We start from the raw sequence: 14912 nt of genomic DNA, 5'->3' as shown, positions 1-14912 counted from the left end.
CGCAGGGCAGCGAGGTCGCAGGGCAGCGAGGTCGCAGGGCCTGGGGCTGGTGCCAAAGGCAGTTGGTCATCTGCCTGCCCAGTGTCATGCTGTCACCGCCACCCGGGGCTCTGTCTCCTCCTGCTGGGACCAGGTGGGGCTGGCACGTGGGATGGCGGCAGGAGGAGAAGCTCTATCAGATGTGTCTAGCTGGCAGGCGGCCCTCCAGAGGGGCTATCCTAGGGAAGGGGTCTTCGGGGACACTGAGGGGAGCTGTCTGTTACCAGCGCCCACTAATCATAAGGGGCTCCAGAGCAGGAGGCCCATCCTGAACTTGACGGATGGGGAGGCCTGGGAAATCACAGGGCATAGGGCAGGCAGTGGCTGCGTGAGGAGGGCACAGGAGTGGTTGGAGAAGCATCTGCTTACCACGGGGTAAGGAATCATTTCAAAATTTAACAGCCTGTGGTGCCATATCCATGCACACCGGTTCCTTCTGGTACAGACAAACAAGGAGTGTGCTCTGTGGTCGCAACTAAGGATCAGAGTTCCTTCATACATGAACATTAATGTCCATAGTACATTCTCTCATACATCTGTAACGCTGGACTGTTTACAGGAACTGAGTGGCCGAGGAATCACTACAGCAGCAGTGTTTCCCCTGTAGGCAGTGAGGTGCTTTTAAAATGTGTCTAATAAACCAGAAACATACTCTTCTACTGTTATATTGTTCTAATGTGTATTTCACTCTTTCCTTTAGTAAAAGTACCTCCTCTTCTTTTTTTTTTTTTTATAAATTTATTTATTTATTTTTGGCTGTGTTGGGTCTTCGTTTCTGTGCGAGGGCTTTCTCTCGTTGCGGCGAGCGGGGGCCACTCTTCATCGTGATGCGCGGGCCTCTCACTATCGCGGCCTCTCTTGTTGCGGAGCACAGGCTCCAGACACGCAGGCTCAGTAGTTGTGGCTCACAGGCCCAGTTGCTCCGCAGCATGTGGGATCTTCCCAGACCAGGGCTCGAACCCGTGTCCCCTGCATTGGCAGGCGGATTCTCAACCACCGCGCCACCAGGGAAGCCCAGTACCTCCTCTTCTTGATTCTCAAAGCTACCATAACACTGTGAGAGCTGAGTTCATTTCTTAAATGAATAGTTAATTTCATTTCCTAGCTATAGCTTATCCTAGCTGGAAGGTAAACACTTATGACATACATGAGAGTGGGGAGAGAGATTATTCTTGCCTGTGTGTGTTTTACACGTGTGTATGTGCTTTCTTGTGTTTGAACCCATTCAAAAGACATCAATTTGGTGTTGTTAATACATTTTTCACCTCTGTATGTCCAAATGTAGCCCCTGAAGTGCACGTGTATGTAGCACCAGTCACCGTATTTCTCAGAAAAGCAGATAATGAGAAATAAGAAAACTAGGATATTTATGATTTATTGTCTCTGTAATGACTTCCTGCTAATTATCACAGTTCCACATTCAATAATGCACAAAGACAGCTCATATTTGCAACTGTGGTTGTACTTCGTAGGACCACATATCTACACCTTACTACGTGTAGCAGCCTGATGAAACCTTATCCCTTGTCCTGCAACCCAAACTTATGGAAACAAAGCTTTGGTAACTCTGTGGGTTATTGATGCCAATCTGAAAATCAATCGCTTCTTGGCAAAAACCCTTTTGACAGCGGACCTCTGTGAAATAAAATAATTAAACACAACAAAGAAAATTTGATAAGGGTTAAAATAGGGAAGCTACTTTTTATCTGACTTTTATGAATGCCAAACTGCTTACTATATTCTTATGATTAAGGATTTAAATAACAAAGTTCAATGGTCGAAAAATATGTGCATTAATATATAATATGAAGATACCTAAAATAATTATACACACAAGCATACATACACATACACACACACACACACATCTCTCTCTATATATATGATATATTTATTATAAAACTTTATGTTGAATCTCAAGCTGCTCTTTTATGTACATTTACGGTGCATGAAAAGTTTGTTTATTATTGTGTTACTGCTCATAAAATATATCAAAACGATTTGTAAGAATTATTTCTCATGCATGATCATGATTGTTTATAACTACATAGCCATGCTAGCTTCACTGAAACAGAGAGAATCAACTGTCAGAAGAGAGTGAATTAGTTTGTGAAGAAAGGTCATATGTCAAGGGTTGAATTCTGAATTTTATCAGGACAAACAAAATGTTTCTACTTGGGAACAGGATTAGTCATCTGTTTGAAGGTGGAGGAGGGGTTTCTTGGAAAGTGACAGATTTACTGAAGTTCTGCTTAGATCTTAGGCAAGGCACCAAACAAATGCTTTGCCCCAGTTTTGTCGTCTATAAAGTAGAAACATTAATAGCACCTACCTTAGATGGTTGTAATAAGAATTAAATGAAATAATACAGTAAAGCAGTTAGTCCAGGGCCTGGCACACATGACATCCATAAACATTACCTATTATTAATCCAGTGTCTCATGATTCTATGTGGTCAGTGGGAGATCTGAGAATGAGTGTGGTGAGTAGAGAAGTGAAGGTTCTGTCAGAAGAGGCACTTGAGTTTGCTTTAGCAAGTTCAGAATATGTTCACTTAAAATGGGGACCATTTGTCCCTATAGCCCATTGCGTGCCTTTAATATTGGCCTTAATACTTTAGCAAATCTATCTGCACTTACAAAGTAAACTTTATTTAATATAAGTATGTAGTTTCTTTTCCTACGGTAGCCTGTGGCTAGATATTGTCACCTAGGCAGTTATTTTTGAATGGTTTGGATAAATTCATTCTGTGCACATACTGCATGCTTAGTGCTGGGATTAGAGTGAAAATGTGAACTCTGCTCTCAGGGCGCTCACAGACTGGAAGGACAGACACTCAAACCAACAATTCTAGTGCAGTGGGGCAGGCCACAGATGAAGGTAGGTCCGTGGTTTTGCACCTGCAGCCCAGAGACAGGCCCCGAATCTGGCCTGACTGCTGGTGGGGGTTGTGATGATGGCAGGGGAGGGCACTCTTCCCCATGTACTTCATCTCTTCTTATTCTCTTAAACCAGATTTGCAATAGATTTCACACTCTTAATGGTAAGCATTTATCAGCCAGTTATTGGATTGAATTCGGCTTATTTTCAAAGAGCCAGTTTTTCTGACTGAATTCAACCATAGGATAAGTTTGTGCACAGAGGGTGCATGATTATGCATATATGAGTGCAATAAATTTGCCCTGAATATATCTTAGTGGAGTGAAAGAAATTGTAAAAGTAGGTTATTCTTTTTTTTTTTTTTCCTGGAAAATCATGAGGTGTTTTATTTCCCATTGTCTTCATTGTTCTAAACATTTTTTTTCTTTTTTATGGCACTAACATATGTTCTTAACTTAGCAATTACAATGAGTTAGTATAACTGTTGATTTTGATTTCAGTTTTTTATTCAGTAACCTCAGTCCACGCATGAAGGGCATATTGTCTACCTGAGAGTGCATTTGAACAATTAGGCTTCTCCGTTTTGTGAGGCTGAATCTCTCAAGAGGCAGGTGGTCCTTATTAGTAATTACAAAACGTACTGTAACCTAGAGGTTCAGAGAAAACAGCGGAGCCTGAACTGCAAAAAGAACAGCCATATGCTGCTTCAAGTCCGCAGGGAGAAGGTGTATGGAGGCTACCGGATGGGCCTAAAATAACTGAGGGCTCACTTTTCTGTACTTCCAACCAGAGCTACTCTTTCTAGATTACTGTAAGAATGAGACATAGTTTTTGCTTGTTTTGTTGTTTTGTTTTATTCTTTTTTTATTCAAATAAATAATTTGAAGATGAATAAAGATAGTAAAGGATAATGACTTAATAAGAATGTTTCATTGTTAGTGGCATGGAGTCAATTGGAAAGGGTGACTTGAAGGAGAAGGGCTTCATTTAATTTTGTGTGGGGCCACTCCATAGATGAAAGTAACTCTTGACCAGGTACTGAATTCTGACCCTCAGTTTTCTCATCTGTTAAGTGGGATTATAAATAGGCTTATTATGAAGATTAAATGCATTGGTATTCCAATACATAGTGGTCAAAAACAAGACCTCAAAGTCAGAAAGAAGATTTTTGTGTTCCAACCTTCCATTCCTGAGCCTTGGGCATGTTATTTTACCTCTTTTAGTAGTCTCAGATTCTTCATCTGCATGAAACAGTCATAACTACTTCATAGAGTTATTGAGATAATTAAAGGAAATTGCATATCAAAGATCCTAGAACACTGCCTGCTACATATTCAGTGTTAAACGAATATGGTAATAAAAATTTTGTTTTGTTTTGCCAGGAAAACCAGCCTATTGCAGAGGACCTATAATGGGTATTGCAATCTGAAATTCCATATATGAAAAGTCTTTTCTGCCTTTATCTTGATGTTCTGAGTAGGGAGTAACTGTAAAAAGAGTTACACTATGATAACTTGTCTGTGCCTATATAATAAACCCCAAATGTTTATTTTGGTATGAAAAAAAAAGTGGGCTTCATGAGTCAGTGCTTTGGGGACAACCAGAAACTCAAGCAAGCTTTCTGATTTAGCGCATTAAATCCGTCTTTTCTATGTACCTCTACTGTAGCATTTATAACATGATATTTTAATTGAATATATGTCTTTGCCTGCCAATGGTCAGGCAAATACATGCTATACCAGGGGTTCCTCAACCTGCTTGAAATACAGAAAGAGAAAGTTTCTGAGTCCCCTCATTTGCCTCATGGTTATATTGCTTTGGATAAACATCAAAAGTTTTTAACCAAAATCACTAGATTCCCTAATGTCATAGAGGAACAGCTTTTCTATGATGAAGGGTATTGACATAGCCTTGAAGTAGAGGACGGAGTGAATGGAGTGGAAACAATGTTTGAGGGGACGCTTGACCCTTTATTTGCCTTGACTCTTAGGAGCCATGCGTTTCCTCTTTGCCTGTTTCCCCATTGCAAAGTTGCCTGCATTTGAAAATGCTCTTTCATATGATTGTCAGTGCATATAAAAGATCATTCACCCTATGAGACAGGCATTATATAAAGCTTTTCCCATCCTACAGAGTATGAATGTGAAGTCAATTCTCCGAGACCCTTTACTACATTCCAATAGGACTTTAAATGCCACTCTATTTCCTGCCTTTATATTCTATTCAGACAAGGCCTTTTTTTGCTTCCTTTCCTTGTAACAAGATGATTAGTTGTCAAAACTATATTTTTGTTCACTAGATGCAAATTTATTCTTTTCAAAATAGGTCATTTTGGGGTAATTAATTTTTGTTTATGAGAAAATAAGCATTTGGTAAATTCATGTTTTTGACACATCAAGCAAAGTCAAGGTAATTAAAGTTTAACTACGTTCTTGCTAGTACAGAGTAGGGGCTCAGTAAGGACTTGTTGAATATGTCATGAACAATATGCTGATATTTTCTAAATACTGACTTAATATGCAGCACTGATCCAAGATTATTGATTAGGAAGTTGACTTGTGCACAGATTATTTATTCAGTGACTGCTCCCTCCCAGGCAGGATGCTAAGCCATTGAGAAGTACAACGTTCAATAAAATAAACTCCCAGAGAGCAAATGATTTACAATCCATTAAAGGTAACTGTACACTTGAATAATTATAATAAAAGCATACTTAGAAGGTACAGATTAAAGAACAAACTATGAATTAAAATATGTAATGATTACCTCCAACTAGAGGGACTGGATAAAGTTTGTTGAATTCAAACTGGATCTTCAATTACTTTGGTGGCTAGAAATGGTTGGAAGAGTGTGTAGGCCATGGCAAAAGCATCCATATATCCATCCATCCTTCCATCCATCCATCCATCCATTTATCTATCTGTTCATTCCAGAATAAAGTGCCTCCAATGTGCCATTGCTCTACACGGTGCTGGAATGATTTAGAGGTGTTACAGATTCAATCCCCAGGATCATCCCTGAGTTGGGAGTGCACATCTATTGGATGTGCAGGCATATCCCGCCTACAGAATGTAAGTTGTAAGTTCATTGATGGAGATGAGGAATGTTGACTAGGTTTTCATAGGGAGGTGGAAAGGGTCACAGTTTATTTAGGGAATTGAGTGTGATCCTGAGCTGCCAGCACAGAGGACTATCTGAGCAGAGCATATCATGCAGAATGAAGAAAGATGGCTTAAAGCTAAATTTTATAGAGTTTCAAAAACTATTAGAACACAAGTTGATATTCTTTAAGCTACAGTGAGCTTTTCGATAGAGACATTCTCAGCTTTACACTTCAGGGAAACATTTTGGGCAGCAAAGTGTAGATTGGCTGGAGAAGAGGTCGTTCCATTATTTAGCAGAAACCGTAATTAAGAATTAATTTCTTTCTTATTTTACCTAATTGTTTGGCAGGTTCTTTCTGCCCTATCTGTCCATCTACTTGGTTTGTGTTTTGTTCTACAAAATATTTAAAAGGACTTACTAAGATACACTTATCATAGTAGGAAAAACAAACAAACAGTAAATTAGGAAGAAAGGATCAAGGGAGTTGATAAATTTTAGTTAGTAGTTGAGTTGATTTTCTTGTCAATAATTATGGCCAATAGATTTATCTAGCTGTTCAGTAGAGTCAGAAATAATCATGCTGCTATTTTAAGAACATACAAAATTATGCCATATAAAATGATTTAATCTGATTAAGAATTCAGAAGCTGGATTCAATTATCTGGATCTAGTTGGAGCCAGATTCCTGGGGTAATCTAATAGTATCCAAGGAATCTAGTAGTTCATCAGGGAAAATACAAGTGGGGCACTAAAAAAGCTATTATTATTCATGAAAAATAGGAAAAGTCATAAGTGCTTAGTTATTTTGGTAAATAATCAAAGTGACACAGACAGGGAAAAGAAAGCTAAAAAAATAATAGAGGTCAAATTGGAAAAAGCAAATCAAAAATACAATGCAACTAAAGAAGGACGTAACATAAAATAGAAAGTGCCTCTTTATACCAACACCAAAGAAGGGCAAAGGAAGATGGTGACTCTAGACTTTTATGGGGATAATAAAGTAATAAAAATGATAATAAATGGTATTTTAATCCTTACTTTAACCTTGGAAGGAGAAAAATAAGTGCAATTTTGACATGATGAGTAGAATCAGTAAGGTTACAAACATAAAGTGATAATGTAGACTAGAGGAATAACTGGTAAAAAATCATTTTCTTATGGTAGATTTACTAAACTAAAATATATGTGAACCCTGTATCCTAGGGTACTTTTGAAAAGCTCAGTGGACACATCAGTGTTATGTAAAATCTACAACGTACAAGAGAATTACAAGTAAGAACTGAAAAGTATTATATATGAATAAAATATGTAGCTTCCAGCTGTAGATGGAGGTCAGTAGTTGATAAGAGCATGAAACTAAAAAGAAAAAAGTTAATATGTCTGTTGACTGAATCAGAAGTTTAACATGACATCTTTCCTCAAAGCTTCCACTGTCTAAAGAAGGAAAATAGAGCCAGAAGCTGAAATCCTCCCAAGTCCCTATTCCATTTTGTTGAGGTCATGGATCCTTATCTCTAAGTGAAGTTGCAGAAATGTGCAATTGTGCATAAACTCAGGGGTAGAGATGTAAAATAGTGTTCTTTCTTAAATCCATAAATAAATGACAGAGGGATATAACAAGGACACAGAAAGGTACTAAATTTGACTAGTATTTGATTGCTTTTATCAGTTATAAAATCGTTTGTAATAAAACATTATTTTGAGATAATTGCAGATTCACATGGAGTTGTAAGAAATGATAAAGATTCCATGTCTCCTTTACTCAGTTTTCCCCGCAATGATAACATCGTGAAAAACTATGGTGTAACAGCACAAGCAGGATCTTGATATTTATACAGTCCACCAATCTTTTTCATATCTCCTGTTTCACTTATACGTGTGTATGGGTGTTTTTATGCATTTTTGACCTGTGTAGGCCCATGTATCTACCACTATAGTCAAGATGTAAGACATTGCCGTCACCACAAGGATCCCAAATTGTCACTTAATAGCCACACCCACATCCTACCCATATGCCTCCCTTTAGTGCCTGGCAATAACTAATATATCCTCTATTTCTATAAAATTGTAATTTCAAGAATGCTGTGTGGATGAAATCATATTGTATGTAACCTATTGGATTTGGCTTTTTTCGCTCAGCATGGTTCCCTCCAAATGTAAACATGTTGTTGTGTTCCTTTTAATTACTGAGTAGGTCCATGGTATGGATGTACCAAACTATGTTTAGTTATTCACTCTTTGAAGGACTCCTGAAAAATAATTATGCATCAATCTGCTATGAGTATTTGTTGAATTGTATGTAGAGAGAAACAGCAGGGAAGAGTGATGTCTCATCTCAGAACTGAACTAAATCATTTTTATAAGATAGTTTCAGAAGTTATACTTAACCCTTTAATATAGAATATTTTTAGAAAATAAGAAAAGGAAACTTTCTTGCTGCAACATACACCTCAGATCCTTCACAACTGGCATAGTGACACCTTGGCTGCAGTGTGCTTAATTACTATGATCGCAGCAAACATACCTAAGAGAAAAGTTCTCATTTAAAAGTAATACCACCTGGATCTATGTCCTCTTAACGTTATAGTCTGTGAAACCACACCTATGTTCTTTCTTATCGTGCTTCACTTTTCCATCCCTTCTGTCAATATTACACTAATGTTGCTGTCTATGACACTAAAACGCAACTCTCAATGAGTTTCCAAGACTTCCTCAAAGTCATCCCTATCCTGTATTTAAGTTGTTCTGACGCTCTGCTAGGCTTTGCTCTATCTAGTTCTCATTTGACTGCTTTTGTAGCTGTCAGATCTGTTGGTACATGCATTTTTCTGCATTCAGGCCATGTTTTTAAGATTCCAAAATTCAGACATGATTTCTAGATTAAGCCACTATAAGATCTTTGAGACTACTGATCTAAAATTTGTAAAATTTTTAAAGGGAACCTGCAGGGACACTGCAGTTGGCACATGCTCTATAAATCTCCTAGCAGGAACCCACTTTAAGCTTAGCAGCTGTGAATTAAATCCCTTAATTATCCTATCCTTAAACTAGTTTATCAAGGAATCAGCCAATTTTTATAAATGGTCTCCATAAAATATTTGACAGGGGTGTAATTTCATGTTGTTCAGGGCACACAGGGACTTGGAGGACAGACCCTAGGAGGTTCTACATGGTGTGGAAAGTGTCACTGGAAACTAGGAAACTTGTTTTTACCCTGACCTCTCATTCATCCTGAGATAGGGTTGTGCTTTATTACTTAATATTTGGAGCCTCAAGTTCCATGTTTATAAAATTAGGAATTTAATGTAGTTATTCACTAAAATTTCTTCCAGATCTATTATTCTCAAACTGGATACTTCAGATAGTGAGAGTTATGTTGGATGTATTTTCCTGTTTTTGTTTATTTGTTTTTTAGATTTAAAAGTTTAAGCCATCCATCATTCAACTATACAGAAGTGATCCTACTGTGTAAACCTCACTGAACAGAGAGCTTCCTTATGTGATTTTTTTTTTTTTTCAATTTGGGATATTTATTTTAAAGACGCATGGCTACTCATACCCTTTGAAAACTAAAACCAAAATGGGAGAGGTTAATAAAGACAGCTAAGGTATTTTGCTACCTTGGTTTTAATAGAAATGTAAAAAATGTTCAAAATAGATATGGTATTAGTTTTCTTTTGCTCTCCCAGCTGCATGTTTTTATAATATGCTTTAAAAAATAGGACTCTGCTATAGGGGAGCTAAGTTGATTCTGTTAGTTAGACTGAATTCAAACATGACTAAGTAGAAATGACTAATGTGATTGGAGAAATGCTAGTTTATCTCTAAAAGGAGGGATAAGTCCTATGTTTGTGAAGAATTAGGGGATGTCATGGTAGAGAAGAAAAGGCCGCATATGAGCAGTAAATGTGAGCTCGGCTTATCTTTTCTCCTATAAAAAGAGAAAAACAAGATGATTTCGGAATTCCTGCTGTGCCATCAAAAATTGGGTTGCATTCAGCCTGTGACATTGAGGCAATCAGGCTGCAGCATTTATTGCCCTCTTACCTCATGTACAATCAATAGTTTTATAGTCAGAGGTAGAGGTATCGGAACTCAGGCACTGTGATCTCATCTCAAGTCCGCCTTCATCACAGGCATGAGCTTATCCACTTCCTGAATCTCCCCAGAGTTCTTTCCACTCTTTATCGGAGTTTTACATATTTGTATGTAAAACTTCTCTCCTGAGATGAAGTTTTGCATCTGTTACGGGCTGGCTGAGCAATTACTGGGCATTGCATGAAAAACAGAATTTTTTTCATAACTTTTAAGAGATTGTTAAGAAATAATTGGCTTTTGAAAGTTCATACCATTCTACTACCCTTATGACACAGCTTCCCACAGGACAATTTGGTTCATTTTTCTGAGAGTTTATGATGACTCTGAACATTAGGAGATAGTAGTCTCTTTTACAAAAAAAAAAAATTCGAAAACTGTTGGAAACCTGAGGCTGAAATAACTTCCAAAATGATAACTGTGGCTCTTGTCCAAGTCAGCATTTTTTCAAATGCCTTTCTCAGAACACTGGTTCTGCAGAATTTTAAATAGCTGCTATATATGCACACAAAGGCCCTCTGGTTAAAAAAGCTTAGGGAATGTTAGGACAACTTTTTGTTTTGTTTTGTTTTGTTTTCCTGCAAGAATTTGGAGACCCTTTAATATACTAATGTACACCATGGCTGACTGAGAAATGAGCATTGAATGTAATGTTTAATAAATTGATTTAACCATGAATCCTTTTTTATTTGAAGAACATTTTGTGGAACTAATATGCCTTGAAACTTACTGTGAAAAATGTTGGCTTAAGTTGAATCTTCCACCTAAGTTACATTTATTAACTCATTTAATCTTTGTCATATCCCTGTGAGTTAGATACTCTTAGAATGGCCATTTTATAGAAGAGGAAACTAAGATTAACAATAAGCTACTTATTTAAGTTCACTTGGCTAGTGGAAACATAGATGAAATTCCCAGGCATACATATCCTACACCAGTGTGCCTGCTTTTAGGAATACTAAAGAAGCAGAATCAAGAAGTTGGTGAACGGTTGGTTATGGGAACCAGGAAAGGTGGAGCTCATGATGACTCTTTAGTAGATGAGAAGGCAGAAGAGATTTTAGGAAAAAGCTTGCTATAGAAGAAAGCTTCAAGGAGGAAGTCACATTTAAGCTAGATGGATCTTGAATGTTCTGAACAATGGGCAAGATGGCCGGGCATAGCAAGGGTAAGGAGGAGATTGCACAGATGCAGAGAGAGGGAGTCTCAGAATTTTCATGAAGAACAGAGGAAATGGGAAGGAAATCACAAAAGATCTCATCAAAAACTGAATTTTGGAATTTGGATCTCAGCATTGAGTGTGTATATCATTCTATAACTAGCATCAGTCCCTGTAAAGAAATGACCTGAGGACCACTGGGCATTAGGAAGATTACCTGCCATCAGCCTATAAAAAAGATGGCTTTCAGAGACAATCATAATTTAACAGTGCTGCTTGGCCATTTAAATTATTAGTGAATAGGCATGCCTTTAACTTACAGCTTATTTACAGAAAAAAAAAATCCTTTATCCTAAACACAACTTAGTTCTTCAAATGGGACAAGCAAGTTTTCTTTTTACAAAACACCTCAGTCTATTCTGCAGTATTTTCTTGAACTTAACTGACCTCATTTAAGGAATTTAGGGAATTTTGAGGTAGAGATAACACAATTCAAAGTTCATTTAAGAACCATTTCTGTAATACTGGTTAATAACAGAGCACTGTTAGATATCTTACTGTTTAAATTAATCTTCAGTAATTCTTTAAGTGCTATAATTTTGTATATGTAAGTGAATAATTTAGTGAACAAATTCAGAATCTATCAGGGCTGAGCTTGTAGTTCAGCTGACAAGTTATAGACACACTTGGTGTACCCCAGAAGACAGGCAAGAAAAATTTCTTTTCCTTGAACACCAACTACTTTGCCATTCCCATAAAAACTCTATAAAACTAGTTGGCCAGTGGTGACACCTTCTACCAGTATCTGAGCGAAGCCTTGTTATAATGTCCACTGCCTGCCATAAGCTTATTAAAATGTCACTGCTCCAGAATAGAGGCTGACACCAGTCAGCACAGTTACAGCTCCGAAATCTTTTCTCAACTAGGAATTGAAGCTTCCTATTATATACTGACTCCTATTTTACAGAATCTTCTTAAAGATCAAGAGTTTTGTATGTGAAAATACTTTGGAAGCTTCAAAATGCTATAGAATTGTTAGCTAGCTATTATTTGTGAGGGCCATAATCATTTTGTATAGAGAATAACAGCCACACAAATCACATTTAAAAACAAAACAAAACAAAAAAATCTCAACTTTGTCATTTTCCCATTTGGGAGAAGTTTGGACATATATTGAGGTAAGTATAAAATTAGTCAGAATTGGATTTGCATACATTTCTACAGAACTGAACTTCTAGTATTTAGTTTCCTCTGATTTTTGCATCTTTTTTTTTTTTTTTTTTTGGTGTGTGTGTGTGAAGTGAAATCTTTTACCTTCCCTTAAAAAAATAACTTTTCATACCCACCTCACATAAGAATGCCCATGGAAAATTCTGGTACTGTAACTGGCACACAGAGTAGGTTCTCAGTAAATGTGGGTTGAATCTGAAAAATCCTCTCCTAGAATTGTCACTTGACCATTCGTCTCCTGGGTAAGTTGAGATGGGAAGAGATAATACGTATTTTTTTCTTTAAGTTTAATCATTGTCCTATAGCTGATATATAAGATCAAATACTAGAAAAATTAGATAACTAGATTAAAGCTCCAAATTAAAAATGGTAATTTTCCACGAATGTGTCTTTTTGCAGCCTTTTAGTAGGCTATATTTATTGGCATATAAAAGATAGCTGCTTTTGATAACTGGAGCCCTCACCATTCAAGAGTGCACCTCTAGAGCGTGGCAGCCATCTGCTGCCACTCCCTAGTGGCTGCCCCCAAACTGATCGGATTCTCTAAATGTTAAAGAAGAGAAATGAGCAATGTCCTGGAGCTCTGTGGCTTCCTCTGCCCTCCTCACCACCTGGCACATATACAGCTCGACCCATGGAGGAGCAGACACACTCAGCCAAGCTGTATTCCTCTCCACACCAGTTGCTCCTTCCTCATACTAACCACCCATCTCTTCTGTGCCATCCCTTCTCCTTCTCCTTTCTCTTATTCCCATTCTTTCTACAGGACGCTAAGGGGGAGCGGGATTGAGAGGCTGTACCCAGAGGGATGCAGGATTCTGGCCAAACTGTGTCCTCCTTCCCATCTCACTACTTTTATTTCTTTCACCAAAAAATTCTTCCTATGTCAGGAATATATGCAAATACATCATTTCTTTTAGCTTCAAAGCAACCCTTTATGATGATATTCTGTTCATATGTAACAGAAACAGTATGTCTAGTTTTCTCTTTAAGGAGAAACATCTTTGCTGTCCATAATCAGGTCTATGAATGAGGGGGGAATCAGGAATCACTGAAATAAGCTTGACCGATTTACACTGAAAAGATCAGAGAAAGAAATGAATATATCTAGCAGGTCAGAATGAGCATAGAGAAAGGAGCATGGGCTGGTTTTGTGGGAGATTTTGAGAGGGAAGAAAGAAGAAAGAGAGAGTCTTTCAGGTAGCTGCAAATTGCAAAATTTACAGAGAAAGAGAGAGAGAAATGAATGCTTGAGATCAAGAGACCATCCATGGAAGAAAGCTTGCTCAAGAGGAATGCAAATGATTTTAAGAAATTGTGCTTGGTTAGATGGTTTACATAGAGATTCATCCTTTGGAATTACTGAGAAACTTCCATGAATATTTAAGTTGCTTCCAAATTATTATTTGGATATTTAGTCACTATGCTGTAGTGTCGTGAGGCAGTGAGTTTTCTGTGGTTATAGTATTTCAGTGTAAAGTGTCATACCTAGTGTTTTTTTGGAGTGCGTCATCACCTAGAATGTAGGTTAGAGTGAAAATTTCAGTGTTTTACAGTGTGGAAATTTTATAGAAATTTCTAGATGACTAGATGTTGTCTGTGGTTGTCCCTGGAATACTATACCAGATCTGGAAGGAAACTTTAGCTACTACTCTGAGATTAATATAATGGTTTGGGATGATGATCTACTATTTGGCTTCAGATTACTATATATATTACTTTTTTTAAAAAATTAGTATTGAGTGAATTCACTAAATTGAGACAGCGTAGGACATTCCTTTACATACTGCAGATTAGAAATTAGCTTTTTAACCTTACCTCCTAAGATAACAAATATCTTAAGAAATGAGGGACCATTCAGAATGGAGGCCTGGCAGTAAATGACAATTGAGCGGGATGGATGGCCCATGCATCAGTGATCCTGCATATCTACTCTTTCAGCACAATGTTTTCATATCATTTAAAGCTCATAAAATTCAAATTACTTGTTGTCTCTGGGTGTTATATCTCCATGGGGTTCGCTTTGGGCAAACTGGTTTCCTTTGAAGTCCCTAGCAATATATTTTAGGTCATGAATTTTCCATTTGTTTTTATCTATCAACCTATGAGCCTCCGTTTTCTATTTTTCTGGCATTTATTAAAAATCTTGTCTGTTGGTTACAACTCCCTTTGCATTTTGTGTAATTACATAGTCTCTAATGACTTTATTCTTTCTCACACATCTAGACTTTTCCTACAGAGGGGTCCTGAAGGGATGGCCAGCAAATTCATGAGCCCATTTCCCAACCTAGATCAGCAGTGTCAATGTGGTTTTGAAAGTAACCTCATGAAATGTTATCTCACTTGTGAAGGGGGAAATTGCCTATTAATTGTGTAGATTATTAGATTTAGAAAAGAAGTGGCA

General features: G+C 37.5%; 1 protein-coding gene across 1 annotated transcript in view; it reads left to right on the top strand.

Moving 5' to 3' along the window:
• The window catches only part of LOC309632456 (metabotropic glutamate receptor 8), a 646966-nt gene extending 634417 nt beyond the window's left edge, over positions 1-12549 (top strand). The window contains exon 8 of the mRNA XM_082400086.1: positions 31-12549. The gene's annotated coding sequence lies outside the window, so the exon portion shown is untranslated. The remainder of the gene's footprint in view (positions 1-30) is intronic.
• Positions 12550-14912: the final 2363 nt, after the last annotated feature.

This window comes from Balaenoptera borealis (genome assembly GCF_965194805.1).
Source record: "Balaenoptera borealis genome assembly, chromosome: 7".
NCBI lineage: Eukaryota > Metazoa > Chordata > Mammalia > Artiodactyla > Balaenopteridae > Balaenoptera > Balaenoptera borealis.
The sequence above is the reverse complement of the archived record's forward strand: the minus strand, read 5'-3'. Positions and strand labels throughout refer to the sequence as shown.